Source organism: Rissa tridactyla, chromosome 1 (genome assembly GCF_028500815.1).
Source record: "Rissa tridactyla isolate bRisTri1 chromosome 1, bRisTri1.patW.cur.20221130, whole genome shotgun sequence".
NCBI lineage: Eukaryota > Metazoa > Chordata > Aves > Charadriiformes > Laridae > Rissa > Rissa tridactyla.
In genome coordinates, this window is record NC_071466.1 from 30,167,553 (window position 1) to 30,187,008 (window position 19,456).

The window sequence follows — 19,456 nt, forward strand, 5'->3', positions numbered from 1 at the left end:
ACATTAGGGTACCACAGATGTCCATGGGGGACTAATAGTTATGACACAACCCCAGTGGAAGACCCATGCCCTTCTGGAGTCACAGGCAAGGCGTGTTCTGCCCCACACACATCAGCTGTGTGGCTCTGCCCAGTGACGCCGGTGAGCAGTTCTGTGTCTCAGATCAGCGGTGCCAGCTCCAGCTCACAGACTCCCTGTGGCTGCCTACAGTCACCTCTAATTAATGGTAGCTGGACACAAAATGTTACTAGGAAAAGAAGAGTCAGTTCACCTGAACTAGGTTGGTGAAAGTTGTGATGGGCAGGACACTGGCTGCCTCTGCAGCAGGTATCCTCTGCCAGGTGACTCATCTGGAAAAGCCAAGGAGCGCACTGAGTTTAGATGTCCCCTGGGGAAGAAGGCATTCGCACAATGTACAGCAAGGCAGCTGCAACACCAGGGGTGTTGCTGTCAAACTGCTCCCTGGCTGTGCAGTCTCTAAAAAGCCACATGCTGGCTCAGAGGGATAGAACGGAGCATGTCTCATCTCCCCATGGTGTCAGAAGGTCAGCAAAGATTGGGACTTCAAAGATGCTGGCAACACACTAGGGAGAATGGGAGATGCCTGTGCAGTTGCACCTCATTGCATGCTCTCAAGTTTGCCATGCACTTGTTGCTACTAATAGTGAAGTCAAGAATGTCTCCCATTAAATCCATATCTGATGAGAAAATGAGGAGATAATACATTAGCAGTCATCACTTGGCACGTATGAGGCTGTTGCAGGCACTGCTCCACTTTTGGGGCAATTAAAGTTTTTGCCTTGACACAAAGTGCTAGCAGGCAACAGGGTGTCATCATCCCACAGTTTGGTACCCTGTTACACCACATTTGAGCAGACGTCAGAGCCCTTCTGGGCTGCCATCTGGTTATTTCTGATCTATGATATTTGGCTCACTATTTGCCCCACTAGAGATATATACTGCTAGGATTAAATAAGAGGCGCCAAGATTTCCCAATAATTTTCATAGATACATGATTATCATATCACATTAGAAAGGCAAAACAGCACAGAATATAAATGATGAATACATATGCAAGGATTTCAACACTAGGAGAGAAAGTTTCACAGTCCAACACACTTCACTATTCAAAATGCTTTCCAGATACTTAGCTGATACTTTGGTAACTTTCACCCCGTTACTTCTAATTATACTCACACTGACCTACTTAATTAAATTTTACTAACAGCCTGCTTATTGACAACCATTCATCCAAGTTGTTTTCATCTATGACATCTATTAACCGGAAAGATTTGGGGTATACTTGTTTTATGTCTGCCTTTTGCTAGGGGACAACAGGCAAAGCTTTCTAGTGCATTCACAACTTGTTGTTGTCATATTTTCAGGGGTGACAGCATAAGATGACTTCAGTGCCATGTGCCACCTCTGAAGCAAGAGTTCTCTATCCTTACCTTTGACTTCACATTTCTTCAATCAACTTTTCATTTCATACCCACCTCTCCTCCCCAAAAAAACCCAAACCAGACTAAACCAAAAATAGCAAGTGCAAAGGAAAACAAGCCAGCCTTCTTGAGAAAACTGTTAGCGGCCTATCTGCCAAACTCCAGTTTGTGTCAGGTGAGAAGGTAGAAGTGAAGAACCAAATTGGCTGGTGACCAGCTCTACTTCTACTCTACAAGCTCAGTCGGATTTGATGAGAGCAGCTGAGTGATTGCTAAAATAACTAAACAGTGCAACATTGCTTTTCACTGTGCAAAGCAAGCCTGATCAAGAGCAGCCAGCGAAGAGGAAGCGGGAGCAGGTGTACCTGTGCCTGCCATGACAAGAGCCCTGCTGTCTCAGCTATATTCAGAAAACCACCTGCTACTCCAGATCTGCGTGTGACAGAACCAAGGCATAAGGAAGGCACCAGTTTGCTTATTGAGACTTGCTGTGCTCTTCAAAAGCATCTGCAAGCTTTCAGTGGGTCACAACAGTACACTGGAGGTTAAGCATTATTTTTTCTTGCTGTGATGCCTAGAGGAATAGATACTCTAAGACTGCATCTGCCTTAGCAAATAACAGCAGTGCAATAGTAGCAGACCTCTGGAATGACACAATAAGTGCTGAGCGCTGTATTTGATGATGTCCCTGCTCATTGCAGGGGGGCTGGATTAGATGATCTCTAAAGGTCCCTTCCAACCCAAACTACTCTATGATTCTATGAAATTGATGACATGGTCTCAAAACAGAGAAAATGAACTGAAAATTATAAAGGAATTTTTGCTCTATACTGCACTTTTCACGTTGGAGATGGATATTTTCAATTTCGGATCTGGGCTCTGGTGAGAGAGAGAGAGTGAGGAGACTGTTAAATGGCTAGGAAAGTGCAGAGCCCCAGTGTTGGTGGGGCTGTGAATGTGCTGCCAAAGGACAGTGAGGGCAAGCAACAGCTTTCGGTCCTGGCACCTTTCATATGGGTGCAGTCACTGGACGTTTTCAACTTCAGAGCTGGGCTCTGGTGAGAGTGAGAGAGAGTGTTGTTTCAGTTATAACTGGCCATAGCAGAATGTTGCTCTGCTAGCGTGTAATATTGATTCTAGACATGCACTGAAAAGAATCTGTATTTATGCTTTCTATGCATTGTACAGTATAGATCAAGTAAGCAGAATATGATCATTAAACAAGGAAAAGTCATTCTATTTCGGATGGCACTACAGGCTTTTAAAATTATAGTTCTTAAACTCTACTCAGGACTTGTACTGACCTCCAGAACAAGTAAAGAGTGAATTTTCTCTAGCTACCTCTACTTTTTTTTTTTTTCCTTCTTGACTGAAAACAAACCTCTGCAGCTGTTTTTAAAATTTTTTTAAATGGTTATATATAATGGGCCAACATGGGCAGAATACTATGAAAGATTCATTGACTTTTTTAACTACCCTTCAGACACTCTGCAAATCAACCTTGGTGGTGAAATACTGCTTCAGACGGCAAGACAAGGCAAAACTATTTAAAAATATCTCTGGAAAAGTCTCCTAGGAACAATAATTGAGGGATTTCCAATCGCTTATGTTCATTTGCAGGTCAGAACCAACTCTGTAATCTAGAAAACCATAACAGTTGCTGCATTAATTACCATGCAGCCTTTTTAGAAGCAAATCTACTTAGTTGTTACCGCTATGTTGAGTCTGAATAAAGATGCTTTGTATATTCTTTTTCTTAAGATAATGTTCTCCACACACCACCTACAAATGCCTAAATGGAGCTACACTGTATTGTGACACTATTTCTGATTATTACTAAAAGAAATCTAAAAAAAGCTCCTCACATGAGAGTGCTTTGCTCTTTTTTAATGTTTGCTTCAGTAGACATGGCAGTATTCTAAATCACAGGGATCACATGGACCAAATACATCTTCAGCGTGGATGTTCCCTCTGAAAATACATCCATATGACTTGAATCTTCTTGCATAGTTGACAAAATGCAGTTGGAGGATGGAGACAGATGTCAAGCAGTCTGGTAGGTTGCCAGGTAAAGGGTATGTGAGATGTTTCATACTGCTTAAACAACCTTTAAAGTGGATCCAGTTATGACTTTTTTAATACCTGGACATTTGCAGAATAATGAAACTCCAGGGAGAATTCCATCAAACTTGCAACATAGCATTGAAGGGAAAAGGCTGCCATCTTGCATCAAGTTAATGCACTACAAATAATTACCACTCCTAGAAGATCATCACTCCCATCTCAGACAGATCAGACAGATCAATTGCCAAGTGCAAAATTCTAAGCTTTTTTTAGCCAACTGGTGAATATTTCTAATGCTTCCATCCAAAGCTTGTAAATCAAGAAAAAAAATAGCTAAAATAATATGTTCTGAACTACACCTTCCGCAGTGGTCTAGTGAATAAATAAAAAATACCTCATCACTTATATAAATATATGATTTATCTTACCGGAATACCTAGCAGCTTATACTGTAAATGCAAAGCCATGATGGGAGTTATTGCAAAAGTTACTTTGGAATGTAATAGACGATGTATGAAAACGGAAACAGAGCTGTAAATGCCCAGTATCACATACTATGCCAGAAACATACTGGAAAAAAAGAACTGAGATTTTTCTGTACTTTTTCTGATCCCTGGTCATTAATTCACACTGCAAGTGTACCCAGGGCTGCACAGTTTAAAAGTATAACAAGCACTTTCACCCTGAGTGAGAGGATGCAGGCAAAGAAAATAAACTAATCATGACAAGATTACAATGAAATGACTATCAATGAGTTTTAATGTGAATTGCATGAGGAACATACTGGAGTGACTAATGCCTGTCTCACATAGGTTCTCAAAACAGACACAGAATGGGGCAATTGTGAAAGCTTCCCCATGCCTTGATACCATGCCTTCACTCCCACCAAGACAAACAGCCAGTTTCATCTTTGCCCACAACAGTGAGATCATCGTTTCTAACTGCCATGTAAACTGTTGTGGAGGAATTCCTCCCACCTAAGTTTAGTTGTCTAAATTTAGTTGGCTACAGTAGGCTTAGTTAAATTTAGTTAAATTAACTAAGGGGGTCCTTTACAGTCAGTGTAGTGAAACAGGCCGCTACAGACTGAGATTCCTCGTACGTATCTTAGATACTTTCTTTAGGATCAGATTAATTCCTCCTGGAGATATTGGGAACTACAAGGGAGGCTGGAGTTGATTTGCTTAGATTTAGACATGCCTAAATGAAGTAGGAAGACTCTTGGTATGTCATCCAGAAAATGGATTTAGCCCACAAACCCTTTCCAGTGGGCCACAGAAGAGTTATGACAGACAGTAGAAGGCTTTATAAAATATTAAAATGTGTTTTGGATAGATGGTTATTCAGATCTGTAGTACACATTTTTATAGATTTAGACTGAATATGAGATTTTATAACAACTTCAACAATTATATTTAAAAAAAAAAAGTGTGATATGCCTAATTTTAACACTTGATAAATTATTTATAACTCAAACCTTAATTAAAATAAGTATTAGTTTAATTCATGTTTAGAAGTACTTACTCTGAATCTTTACAAGTTTTATCAGTTTTGGGAGACTGTACTATAGCATCTTTAAGGAAACTTTTAATTTTCATCTAATATAAAATCAATTTATATTAATTTCTTTGACCCAAAACCCTGTAGCCATTTATATAATTGCTACATAAAAGGAATGATGACCCTTTGGAAAAGTTATTTTTATTTTTCTTGTTAGGTGAACACAATGTCCCTGGTACAACATGTAACTTAAAATTATGGAGTCACCATATGACAACACTAGGCACACTGGAGAACTCAGATCTAAAACGGTACAATTCTTGGATTTCAAATGTTTCATTCATGCCACTGTGTGAAGGTCAGATGTTGATGTTTGAGTTGGTTAAGGACCGTGGAATGTTTTGCTTCTCAGCTGAGAATATTCTTCCCAAGCAGCCGCAGGGCTCGTTCCTGGGCCTAAATCAAGATTCAAAACATTCCACGACCCTTCGCCTTGTAAACTGAAACATCAACATCTGCCCCACATACCACCCCTCCAGAAAGAGGACACATGGGCTGCAACATCATCAGAAGTATTCTTACATATTATTTAGGAAGACCCAGCTTCAAGCCACAACAGCGGTTGTAAATAATTAACTGGATTAAATAACATACGTTTATTAATAGGGTTTTCAGCTGGTATAGCTTTGAAAGAGCAAATTCCAGGAGATCTCACCTTCTTCAGATTTTGCTTTTATTTTTGTTAATAATTTGGTCATGAAAGCAGCCAGAAGGAATCATTCTCCAGACTTTCTGCTGTAAAGGAGTGTGCACTACAGCTTTTAAAACCTGGTGGTGGGAAACTTTAATTTACTACCTTCAGTGTCACATTTTTCCATAGAGTTTCATTTCTATGACCATTTCCTATTTTTAATAATGATATTCATCATTAGGCTTTGTACTTCAGACGATTGCTTATGTTCAGAACTATTTCTTTTCTATTTTTGGATCTGATCCTTCAGCACTAAACATTTCATTCCCACACAACAGCCTTAAAGAGACACTAAGGCCGCACAGGAAACTACAAAAAAAATAGTTTAGAAACAACTATTCTTGCAGCATGTACACAAGGAGTAGCTGCCATGTAACAGAACTTCAACAGCTCTAATATATCACAGTTTTTTCCTTGTGGTTCAAAAAAAAGATTACGGTCAACCAGATGACATCTGCACCCTGACAGTAAGCTGTGAAAATGCTTGCTTATTACTTAATGCACTGCATATTTCCTGTTTGATTTTAAGCATAGAAAGCTCTTCCACAAAGACATCCACTTTGTTGTAAGAAGCATCCACCTCTACTAAAGCAGGAGGCAAGAATACCTTTGATTTTGCCCCATAGGTCAGGGCAATCCCAAGTACAAACACATGCCGGGCAGAGAATGGATTGAGAGCAGCCCTGAGGAGAAGGACTTGGGGGTGTTGGTGGATGAGAAGCTCAACGTGGCCCGGCAATGTGTGCTCACAGCCCAGATGGCCAGCTGCATCCTGGGATGCATCAAAAGACGCATGGCCAGCAGGTCGGGTGAGGTGATTCCGCCCCTCTACTCTGCTCTGGTGAGACCCCACCTGGAGTACTGCATCCAGCTCTGGAGTCCTCACCACAAGAAGGACATGGACCTATTGGAGCGGGTCCAGAGGAGGGCCACAAAGATGATGCGAGGCCTGGAGCACCTCTCCTGTGAAGACAGGCTGAGAGAGTTGGGGTTGTTCAGCCTGGAGAAGAGAAGGCTCCAGAGAGACCTTATAGCAGCCTTCCAGTACTTAAAGGGGGCCTACAGGAAAGGCGGAGAGGGACTATTCACCAGGGAGTGTAGCAATCAGATGAGGGGTAACAGTTTTAAATTGGAAGAGGGTAGGTTTAGACTAGATATCAGGAAGAAATTCTTTAGTGTAAGGGTGTTGAGACACTGGAAGATGTTTCCCAGGGAGGTTGTGGATGCCCCATCCCTGGAAGTGTTCAAGGCCAGGCTGGATGGGGCTTTGAGCAACCTGGTCTAGTGGGAGATGTCCCTGCCAATGGCAGGGGGTTCGAACTAGATGATCTTTAAGGTCTATTCCAACCTAAATTGTTCTATGATTCTATATTCCATGATTTTATGATTAACTTCTGCTGAACAGATAGTTAAAATTGCAAACATTCAGTAATGGATTGAGATGAGGCAATGATCAGGATGAGTCCAAACTGGGACAAAGGAAATGTGCTCATGCGGAAGCTGTCATTAATTCAGGCCTGCAAAGGGTTAGGGAGCCATCCAGGAGACTGCAGAGAGGGAAGCAGGTGATCCAGTACAATGGTTTGGTAAGTTCAGATGCCAGCACCCAGGAAAAGCAGCTGCTGGAGAAAGCTGTCAGAAAAAGAGTGGAGTCCACTGCAGACTGGAGAAAGTGGAGAAAGAAAACCTTCACTATTGGGAATGAAAAAGACGATGGTTTAGGAGGAGAGCACCAGAGCCATCACCAACTTCCCATAGAGGATGGCACCCTGGATTGAAAAATGCTACATGAAAACTGGGATGTGGGATAAGTCTTAAGTTTCAAGGGACTCTTCATCCAAAATAATTCCAGTACCTCCCTAAATGACATAATCTATGCCAAAGAAAGCACTTGTCCATTGCCATAGCATTTTCACAAGTACAGCTGTGTTTTCTGGTAAGTACGGCCTTCCTCATACAGCTATATGCGACGAAAATATTTTAAAAGACATCTTTCCAAAGTCAAGCAAGAAATCTGTGGAATCACTGAAGGCTTCTAATTCATTAAAGGTTTTCTTCCCTCTCTCTGGATCATGTCAAAATTCTCAACTTCTCATCTGTATTAGACATATAAAGACACTGCTCTGAGATTGTTATAATTTTTCATAATGGATCAGTAACATTCACTCACTGAATGATGTAGTACATCCTCTCTAAATGAACATTACTGAAGGCAGTCCTGAAAACAGGATCTTAAACTAAAAACACTGACTGACTGTTACTGGCACCACCTTAATTATTAAATGCAATAGGACACAAGGCTGAAATGATTACTAAATTGATTACTAAATGATTACTAAATTTCTTTGTACGTAGTCACAATATATATTAACACGGAACACCAAATGTGGTATCATCGTATATACAGTTCCCGTAGCTGGTCTTTGGTGCAATTCTTACTTTAAAAATAAAATGGACTAATTTTTGCCTTAAACTAATGATTGTAAACTTTCGTCTTAAAAGGTGGGAATCAACTGGTGTTTCTTCTTTGATGCAGTGTCTTTGAAATAAGGTGTGGAAGATATTGATTCACGAAGTGCTCTGAAAGGGAAACACAGTTGAGTTGGAAATGAGCACCTTTTAATCTTGATTTTTTTGTCTCAGGGAAAGCATCCCCATTTTCTTAAGTCCATCACAATTGTCCAAAGCACATAGCTGAGACTACTTTAGTAAACTGGAGAACCATCTTTTATGGTATTTCTTTCTAGAGAAACATAGAAGTCCAGTTTTGGGTTGTTTTTTGTTTTGGTTTGGTTTGGTTTTTTTTCTATTTAAGCCTGCATGTTAACAAATGTAAACCAGATTATACTGCTTACAAATTTTGTCAAATCAAGCATTTTTTAGCATGACCTTTTGAGGTGTGATTATTCTTCTGCTTTGATCAAATTCAGATTCTTTTCAAATTCAATTCAGTAGCTTTATGGATGATCAGGTGAAATTATTTCATCATCTTCCATTGCCATGAGCATGAACATATATCTGCTTGCAGAAATAGCTTATGACAAAAAGTTGGTTTTGACTCATATAATTTTCATTCTAAAAAAAATACACAAATCTGAAAAAAAAACCAAAGTTTTTTTTCACATAGAACTAAGAATATAAAATACTAGTAGTAAGTACTACCAGTTTAGAGGAGAATTTATTTTTTTAAAGGGCTGCTGCAGTAGTTCTTACATACTACATCTATTTCAACAGAGAAGAGCAACAGAGGTTGAGAAAGTTACTGGGGAAAAACAATAACCTGAAAGCTAGAGGGTGTGAAAATATCTAATTAAAGTTGGAGTAATAATCTCTGCTTTGCTGATTTCCTTTATATGGAAGAAGAGAAACCCAGCAATTATCATCTAAAATAAATTACACTCCCTGTAGCCTTTCTGAATGAAAACAGTGTGCTGTGTTGATACATGAAATCACCTACCCCTGTCCTTTGGACATGCTCAGAAGTTGTGTCACTAATTGGGCTTAGGGTGGGTTTAGTCCTTCATTACTACCAGGAAGCATCTAGTGCCCCTGTGTCGAGTGGTGTGAATGCCGGCACATGGCTGTACAGCCCTCTCCCAGTGATCCTACCAGTGCCTATATAGTATCCGTACATGTCATATCAACAGTGTGTAGACACATATCTTAGAATCATAGAATGGTTTGGGTTGGAAGGGACCTTAAAGATCACCTAGTTCCAACCCCCCTGCCATGGGCAGGGACACCTCCCACTAGACCAGGTTCTTCCCTCCGCTGTATTTTGATCACAGATATGCTTACTGCTGGATTTATTTGCTGTCAGTGAATGAAACATGGAGCTCCAGCTTGTGATGTGAATATGTAGCTCCTTATGGTGTGGCGCAGGAACCTGCTGAGCTTGAACAGAAATGGCAAAAATAAAGGGTGGTTATGAATGTAATTCCACCTTGTTGAGACTGTAGCTGAGACACCACGTTCTCAAATCTGCCAATAAAAATAAACTTCCTTCTTGGCCTTTTTCTCCTCCTTCTTCATGATGTTGAAAAGTTACATTTTCATTAGATAATTTGTTCTTACACTTCCCAGTGTAGCTACTTGTTCCACCTTAGTGTAGCTCCAAGCAGGGAATATTGCTGCAGAGAGAGCTCCAAGAACTATTTAATTTAACCCCGCTCAGAGCAGAGAGAGGGTGTAGCAGTTAAATTACACTAGGCAATCTCCACTCTCTTCCCCAGCACAGAAACGACGCAAGGAAACATTCAGGAAAATAAAGCTAATGTGAACAGACTGCCTGTGTACTTACTTTCTCCTCTCCTTTGCTCTCTGAGAACAGGAAACCTTCAACTCAGAGGCAGAGAGCCCTGGGCACTGCATTTCTTGGAAACTTATGCAAATTTAGAGCAATGTGTATTCAGTTTTCCCTCACCATTCTGTTTATCTTTTCTATTACTTATTGCAAAGTAATTTTGCAGGAAAATTTAATAACATGCAAAGACCATGCCAGAGGTAGTGGCTTTGCCCCAGCTGCCCAGAAAGCCAGAATAAATGCATGATACTTCTTATAATTGCTAGGTAGTTTGAGTCTATTATTTTGGCCTTCTCTTCTCTGCAGGCTTCCATACTTAACATGTTTTATGTCAATAATTCTTAACTCAAATTACAATAAAACTTTGTCATCATGTCAATAGTCTGAACAGCTAATGAATGTGCTTATCAACTCTTACAATTTACAGGGTATTATACAATGTGCTGCAAAAAAATAGGAGAAAATCTACAAGCTGAAATATTGACAAGGTCTTTTGGTTTGGGGTCATTACTTAATGACAGACTAAGGCTCTGCAGAGGATCAAAATGCCATTTCACAGTGGATTTCAAAGTTTCAAAATTGGGCTTTGTTCCAAATAAGACTATTTCAATATTACTCAAGAAGATGAAATGCTGAGAGATGGAAGTGTGGGGAGAGAATATGTCAATGAATCAAAAGCAAGGAAAAAAAAGGTTACAATTTTGACATTAATAGTGCATTTAAATAATTTAAAAACGAAATAAAAAATGAAATAAGTATAACTTTTTGAAACATTGCTCAAAATATATAAAATCTGATTATTTCAACATTCTGAAAATATAAATCTCCCCCTGCAGTTTTCATTCAAAATGTAATTCTAGTATCAACTATTCTGATAAATGTTGGACACAATTTTAATCTGTCTTCTCATTTTTACTCTCTCTAAGTTTTACAACTTTGATTTACACTGAATGGCAACTCATGAATCTCATTAGCAGAATGGATTATGCGCATTACTTTCTACTTCAGATTTCAGATGCAGTGATGTAAATTTTTTTAACTGCTCATTTGTTAAGTACACATTACCAAATCTGTGGACACAGAACAAACTCTAATATGAACTCTCTGAAAAAAAATATTATTACTGGAGATGCTCCTGCCATTTAAAAGGTCTTCATTCTTACTGGGATATTTATATTTTTTTGTATTTATATTTGAATGCTTTTTATATATATATATATATATAAAAATATAAGTTATTAAAAGTGATTACGTTTCTGTTATGGATTTCATTTTAAAGACAAAAATCAATCGTAATTATATTTTAAGAGACTGATAGATCCAAATCTATGTAACACTAACCAGATTTTTTGGATCAAAATGTAAGGTTACAAATATAGCATATAGAACATTTTACGTGATTTCATTAAGAACAGTCACATAATCTTTAAGTCACATAGATACCAAATTATATTAAAAGAAATTTCTATCCTTCATATAACAGGAATGCAACATGGGTACCTATTTCTGTAGAAATATTCCATTATACATTAAAATTAACTAATAAAACCATCTGATTTATGTGTGTGTGTGTATTTGCATGTGGGGAGATTCACTAGTTTTTAGAAGGAAGATGATGCCTCCCTCTTATTATCTGGTGATGAAGTTAGAGGAATGCCACATTGAGATTCAGGGTTCTTTATATAAAATATGCAAATAGCAGCTATAAAAGATTCAGGTGATCTGCATAAAGCGCCCTCAGGCAAGGTTCATTACACCTTAATGGAACTAGAAATTTGAAAAAAGTCCCATGTGCCCAAGTTTAACTACCTGAAATAAACCAAGAGCCAAACCTGCAACGCTGATTCATTTCCTCAGTAGGTGTTTTGCTCATGTAAAGACCCTCATAAAGAAGACAGAATTAGCAAGGACCTAGGATACGCTGCAAAAGGCACCACAGCAGTATTATTAAAGAATCTCCATAGACCAAGAAACGTTGGTTCAGGCGTTATTTAGGAGTTTACTGATCCTTACTGCGCCTTAACTATGCTGGCTTGCTACCATCCCCGCTGTCTGTGAAGATCTGCTAACAGTCCTGTGTTACTCACTGCAAAATACTTTCAGAGGTGATGTACCACCCAGTTACGGAAACTGGGAGCCTCTAAACCACTGAGGCCAGAGGGGAGGATGCCCTCGTGCTTTGACAGGATGTAGCTGATGCTGGACTGTCCCACTCACAAATGCTGAGAAGCTTGAGTCAACCCATTTGCAACCTTCTGAGTCCTGAGCTCCAAGCAAAGGGACAGAAGGACAAGGACAGAGATGAGGACCATACTGTCCTCCTTTGGCCAGACACAACTTGTGTCACACTGCACTTCTGCCTGCTAGGCAGTTCTATGCAGACGAATTGCATGTCTCTTCCCCCTGGGCATCTTGACCTCGACCATTAATACAAATGAGGCCTTGATCTTCCTTGGGGTTTTGTGTCTTGTCTACAGAGGTAGGTAAAATAACATGCTTCAGCCACGTTCAGCTTTGTACTGAGGTAACAGAGAGCCATAAAATTTATATATTATTTTATAGTCTCTGTTCTTCCCTTTGGGCAACAAGTTGCAATCAGCCTGCCTGGAATGGGTTCTATGCATGCCTTGCAAGGCTGCGCTGGCAGATGGTCCAACGTCCCCAAAACACACACTGTAAAAGGACAAAACCAGAACAGCTCTCAAACCCTGCCAAATATGCCAGCAACTTCAGCTAACATATTTCCATGGGTTTTTAGCAACCTAAGGCCTATGACTTGAGTAATGAAGCAGTTCTTCCCACAAGGCACGGAGGTCCATCGCTCAGGCTAATGTCCCACCAGAAGCAGCGCACGCCCTGCTGCTGCACAAGAAACTTCTCCTCATTAGGTGAAGGAGTGCTCAGGTGTGCCACCACATGCCCAAAAATTAATTTACAAATGAGTTTTCCTATCCATAAAGTGATGAGCAGCTTGAGCTGGGGATAGTGTCTTCACACTGTGTTTGCTGACAGGCTGGGTATGAAGATTACTTCCAAAGGGTGGGTTTTTTTGTTTGGTTGTGTGGTTTTGGTTTGCTTGGTAAAAATTTACCTCGGTTGTAGTTTGGTTTTCATTGCCTGAAGGATACATGAGGCAGCATGATGATGCAAACTGCAAATCAGCTGAATGAAACCGGGAATAATAAACACTCTCAGTAAATTTAAAAGTCTTTTGACAGGGAAAATGTCAGCAAAAGACAGAGGCTTTCTCTCCCAATTATTGTGAAGAATGTAACAGCTGAACATTATTTAACTGTAAAAGTTAATTAGGAATGACACATTTTTATATTACATATTGAGGAATAATCACAGAGAAAAGCAAATCAAGAAATGTTGAATAAAAACGTCTACATTTTCCTTAATTTACTCTAATATTGCAGCTCAAATAAAGGTAAGATTTGGTAATATTTTGAAACTCCTGATATGCTTATTGGAATACTTTGCTTTAATTAATGATATTAGAAGAGGCGCAAGCTAGATGCTTGAAAAGGAAAGCCTGTAGCTTTAATTTTAATTTTATTTCTATTCTTTTCACTATTTTTAAAGGAAATTACTTTCCAGTTTGTGATAGATGGCACTGACTTTCAAATATAGCACACTGAAGTAACATGGCAGTGATGACTTCAAAGCACAATCATTGCAAGATGTACATTCAGAGAGGTTCTACAGTTTGTGCTGTTATTACTCAAAAAACCCATGATAAATAATGAAGGAATTACAGTACTTTGTTGTCTAGAAGGTACAATTCTGGGCTTCACAATCCCTGTGAGAAGTCTTCCTTCAAAAACAGCTGGAAATATAAAAGACAAAAACGTGCTTATTTTCATCTCTGTATTCAAGTCCTTGCTACCACATCTCTGCTACAGCAGCGCCAACAGGACATCCCTCCCCCAAGAGGGGCACGACGCTGACGGTCTTACTGCCAGCTAATTGTTGTATTCTGGTATCCACAAGCCAACAAACCTAAACTGAAATTCTTCCCTGAATGAGGGATTATCTCTCTTTTACAGATGAAGTCTGAGGCTGAATTTGTATTGATTTGCATGGTGACACAAAGGCAGCTGATGGCCCCAGGGGAGGTGAAGTCCTGTCTCTGACACCTTGGTCCAAAAGTGAAAGACAAGAATATTTTTCATTGGACTGAAATTGCTTGCTGTGATTCTGATGGAGCGTCAGTCCTGGATTTGCGGCGTGAAGAAGGAGAAGGCAAGGAGAGCTGTCAGAGTCGTGGAGCCACTCACCAACAGCACCCTCTGGGCCTCCATGCTTCTTGACACACCATGAAACAGGCCATGTCTTCTTCCCTTCCTCCCCCACACACCCTGAATCTCACTAACTGCATCTCCCCAGGGAGTTACAGTCAGTTTACTTCACACTCAAAGCCTACAAGATATTGGTGAGGGTATTTCGCTCTATTTGGCTGAATTCAAGAACTACAGACACCTTTGGGCATGCAGGGCGGAGGAAAACAATTTAGCAGTAGCAGCAGCAACAGCAAAGGAAAATAGCTATTACCTGAGAAGATCCGTTTCTCCAATTGTAAATTAGCACAGAAATTACATTTTATTACAAGACTGGACCATTTACACTAGATGAAATTTGCCAAACACATTGTCATCTTACAAGAGGCAAAAACTCAATCGTTATCATTGAAAAAGCTAATGCAGTCCAGACAGAGCTAAAGCAGCTTCAGAAAGGAGAACATAAAAGCATAAAGGGCTAATTCTCCAGACTTGCCAGTTTCTGGAAGAATTTCAAATGAAGTATTTCAGAGCTGTCCTTAATTCCACACCTCTCGTGTTTTAGGTGGAACATTTTATGGTTTTTGTATAAAGATTTTATGAATCTTCATTATGTCTGTGGTGACCTGTCAGCATGAACTTGGGAACTACCCCAGTGAGGGAGCCTCAGGGTGTCTCAGATGGGACATGGACTAACTAGGAGGGACAGGAGGAAACCATTCTCATGACTGTGTGTGCTGCAGTGGAGCATATGCGTTTAGGAGATTATGTTACTGTGGGACACCACGCATGGAATGACATGGTTTTTTCCTGATAAAGGAAAAATGACCACAATGACCATACCATGACCACAATGCCTAGGGCAATTTAGAAAACACCCACAGCACTGCCCGGAGACAAACTCTGCACATATCTCTAGAGAAGGGCTGGGTTTCAGATAGCTGGATCATGAAACAGACAACCAGTGAAAGACCAAACAAGTAATGAAAAGCTCTCTGACTATGGCTTTCCCTAAAACTCCTCTAAAATCATTTTGCCACTATGCCAAGAGTATTTGATCCTATCCTAACTAGAAAATCATCCATAAAAGCCAAACAGCACCCTAGGAGATTGTCCTCCCAATCCAGACTTGCTCAGGTCCTGAGACCACTGGAGAAAGCGACAAAAGGAAATCCCATCCCAGCAGGGAGAAGTTCCTTCCTCCACATCCCCCAAAAAGGAAATAAACAGGTCCTTTTTCAGGCCAGTTAGCCTACTGTTGGCCTGAGCGAGTGTTTTTGCGTTCCCTACTTGATCTAAACTAGCTCTGCAAAAGCAGGGCTAGTGATTGCCAGGTTTTGAATGCCGGCATAGCAGAAGCAGCCCGAGCCTCCTACTGTTTGTATCCTTGAGGTAAGGATGCTATCCCTCCCTCAGCTGCCTTTCTGATATTTACACACAAGCAGGAGATCTGTGTGTATTCTGATATTTACAAGCGAGCAAGACATGACCGTGTCATATCAGTGCAATCATGTGGGGCTGTGTATCAGCACTGAGACCTAGGGGAGAAGAGAAGGGCAAAGGGACAGTGGAGCCGAAGCATCACAGGGGACGCTCTGCACAAAATTAACACTCAAGCTTAACTCATCTCTGTCATTTGCTCATACATGGCTGCTATGGGTAGGACCACTGTTTTTTCTAAAATGGCACCTGTGGTGGATTTAAATCAAGAGGTGGGACGTGAATATGAACAGTAAATGTGTTTTCATAAAAACAGTCCTACAAACAGAGCTAGCAGAAGACTATCCTTGATTCAGAAAGCACTCTGGCACTTACTTAAATCTCAGTGGGGTTTAATGTGGTTTAAATGAACTCTGAAGGCCTTGCCCTACACAGCCCTTACAAGTGATGTCGTGAATGCACAGGGCATAGAAAGATTGAATGCATTTGGCTTATGAAAACCTTCTCATCTTGTCTTGAGTTGTAGCACTTTACGCGAAGCAAACCTCTAAGGACACCATTCTTTCCGGTCATTTTGTTTTACTTAGTAGCTTTCTGGTTTACTGATTTATTTTTACATCACCACCTGTCCACCATATCCTGAAAAGCAAAACGCCAAGACATAAAGGAAACTACACAAAGATCTCGGTTATACTAATATATGCCAGAATCTAGCTACAAAATTACATATAGGATTTCAAGAAATGTGCCGCATTTTCAGACGCTAGGTGATATAAAGTATTCAGAGGAGAACTTTTTTCCTGCACATGAGATTTCTTTTTTCATAGAGCCACTGTATAAAAGCAACTTTTAATGAAAAGTTAATTTCATTTGAAATGCAAGCAGTGTGGCCAATTAAAAGGAATTAAATGTGTTGACAGTGGATCTAACTTTGGCCTCTCTAAGAAATTTTTTATGGAATTGTTCCACTGACAGATCACATTACCACATTTAGTTGTTTTTTTTTCTCCTCCCGAAGATATTAATTCTGCACTATTAAAAGTAAAGGAGTCTCTGAGTTCACTGTGTACATAAGTTAAATCCTAAGCACCTGTTTAGGAATGACAAACATATTTCCAGAAGAATGGTGCAGACCCCCTTCACCTCCATTCAAAAGGACACAGAGCCATAGATATTGTAAGACTGAATAAGAGAACTCCTGCATGCAGCTTCACCTTGCAGAACTATATATAAACTCATATATAGCCACAGTTCTTGTATCAGTGAGAAGTCTGATCGTGCTTATATAATGTGCTTAGGAGAGACTCTTAGGAAGGGGAACAAAAGATTTCAGAATAGCTGTACTTCTGTTCAGTTACCTGGTGAGCAAAGCATCGGGCTGGAATTGAAGATACTGTTGGGTGAGATTGGGTGAGTCATGTCACCCAGTGACTCACAAAATTAGGATTGTAAAACTGATTTACTGGGGACAAGTGCTGCATACAGAAGAGCTGTTATTGTCATTCCTGCTGGGGAAAGAATGTCCAATACTGCCCTTACTGAACTTAATGAAGAAACTGAAAATTGACCTGATTCAAAACCAAAAATGAAGTCAAAATTCATGAATTAGAATGGATTTGAGATGAAGTTATTAGACCTACCTGTACATGCATCCAAAATGCACACAGGCATACTAGATTGGCACAAAACCACTGTTTCTACCCATTTTCAAAAAAATAATAATGTTAAGAGCTCTAGAAATCATATCTACTAAAATTAGTATACTTTAAAATTCCTTTTATACTCAAAAAGAGAAAGCCTCCACAATGAAAGACACCATATCCTCGTGACAGCACAGCAGAAAGTTTCTAACAGTCTCCATTTGCTGCTCTCAGCCTGCTTGCAAAAGGTTTATGTACAGGATAGCAATTACTTTAAAAATACCTTTTTTATTAAAACCTACTTATATGCATTTTCTTCACTTTTATTCTGTTTTTGATTTATTCATTTCAATTTAGCTGTGACATCAGCAGAAAACTTTTTAATTGTAAGCATAGTCAAGGAAAGGTGGAGGAATCACCATAATCAAGAGTGTTTTATGACTATTTTAGATAAACAACTGTCATTAGCAACACAGGTATAGTAGGAGGCATGCTTTTTGTAAATATACTTCTTGTGGTCAGTTGGCATTGCCTCTGTTCCTTCTTAAATAAGCCTAGCTTATATAGTCAGTAGTGTCTGTGAAGGACTAGTTTTAAACACTGTCATGCCTGATTTTCACGGAACTGAACTGAACTAAGATCATAATTTGTGCAAATAGTAGTGAGAAAATAACCTCCTGACCAAAAAAAAAAAAAGTATCACCAGATTAAAACAATTTCATCTTATTAAAGGCAATCAAAATTGCACCAGCAGTCTTGACTGATATCAGATCAGATCAGAAATACCCATCACATGTTTATGTCTATGTGATGGTTAGGAAAGCTGGAAATTAAATATATAGGGTTTTTTTCTTTCTTTTACATCATAGAGTACTTTGCAAATGTTCACCCTCCACTATCAACTGATCATTGCAGCATCCGGGGAACTTTCATGTGACACATAGACTCCTACTGGCAAAAAAACATTGGACTGCCTGAGACAGGAGAAATCTTTGGATCAATATCACAGGAAGAATTTTGGAGACTGTCTGGCACTCACTATGCCATAATCCGATACTTGAATACACGGGTAAATGTCCATACAGTTGCAGGTATTTAAATGTCTTTGTTTGCTCTGTTCCCCACAATGCTTTCCTCTCATCTTTTGCGTGCCACAGATGAGGTTCTTTGTTACAGTTTTCACAGCAGAGACCGGCCTGAAATGAAGTTATCAAAGTTTGAAGCTTCTGTTCAGTTATGAATGTTTGTGCTCAAGTGAGTCCACCCACTGAGACTGAGAAAAAGTGAGAGGAGCACCCACTTTATAAGACAGTATTTTCTTCTTAAGTGACTGAATTGTTGAGACACTGCGTACATGTGTGTGTATTGTGTGTTAGTTGTACATGCCTCACTACTTTGGGATAATTAAACAAAAAATGTTATAAAATTTATGTGGTTACTTCATTTTTGCTTCACCCAGCACATAGAGATTTTCAAAATTACAGAACAGCTGCTCTTGTCTTATTAAATGTTTGAAACAACTTCTAAATATTAAGTTAAAATGTTCAGATATAATAAGAGTTATCAAAAGGTGACTCTCTCTGTGCAAGAAAAACACCATTTTTCTGTAAAAATTGTTAATAAAAGGAAGCTTGACACAAAGTTAATCTCTTCTCTCAAACTATTTGGATGCTACCAATTTCAAGGAGCAGTACTTTCCTTAGGTAGTTATTTAGGAAAAAATTAACTGTCATCTGCAGGTGTGTACAGGTGAACAAGATAGATGTGAACAAGCTGATAGATGTGATTATTTTCAAATAAAGATGTATATATCTTTAAGGTTTTTTCACCACATGCAATTTTTTTCTGCATATTTACATATATCTTAGGCTGAAAAGTCTAGAAGTTTTGTACCAAAAAAGTTATCTTTTAATGTTAGTTTCTCTAGCCTTAAAGAACAAACAACAAAATATAGTACCATTTCTAAAAGTTCACTGCTTTGTTATACTATGAAATTTATTTTGCAACTTAAAGTATTCTTTCTTAAGCAAAAGTGA

At 39.3% G+C, this 19,456-nt stretch overlaps 1 protein-coding gene across 2 annotated transcripts in view; it reads right to left on the reverse strand.

The window, feature by feature from the left end:
• The window catches only part of TRPC4 (transient receptor potential cation channel subfamily C member 4), a 158,795-nt gene that overhangs the window by 115,757 nt on the left and 23,582 nt on the right, over nt 1-19,456 (reverse strand). The window contains exon 2 of one of the 2 annotated variants that reach the window (XM_054188032.1): nt 13,824-13,889. The exons of the other annotated variant lie outside the window; for it this stretch is intronic. The gene's annotated coding sequence lies outside the window, so the exon portion shown is untranslated. The remainder of the gene's footprint in view (nt 1-13,823; nt 13,890-19,456) is intronic. 2 annotated transcript variants of the gene reach the window in all.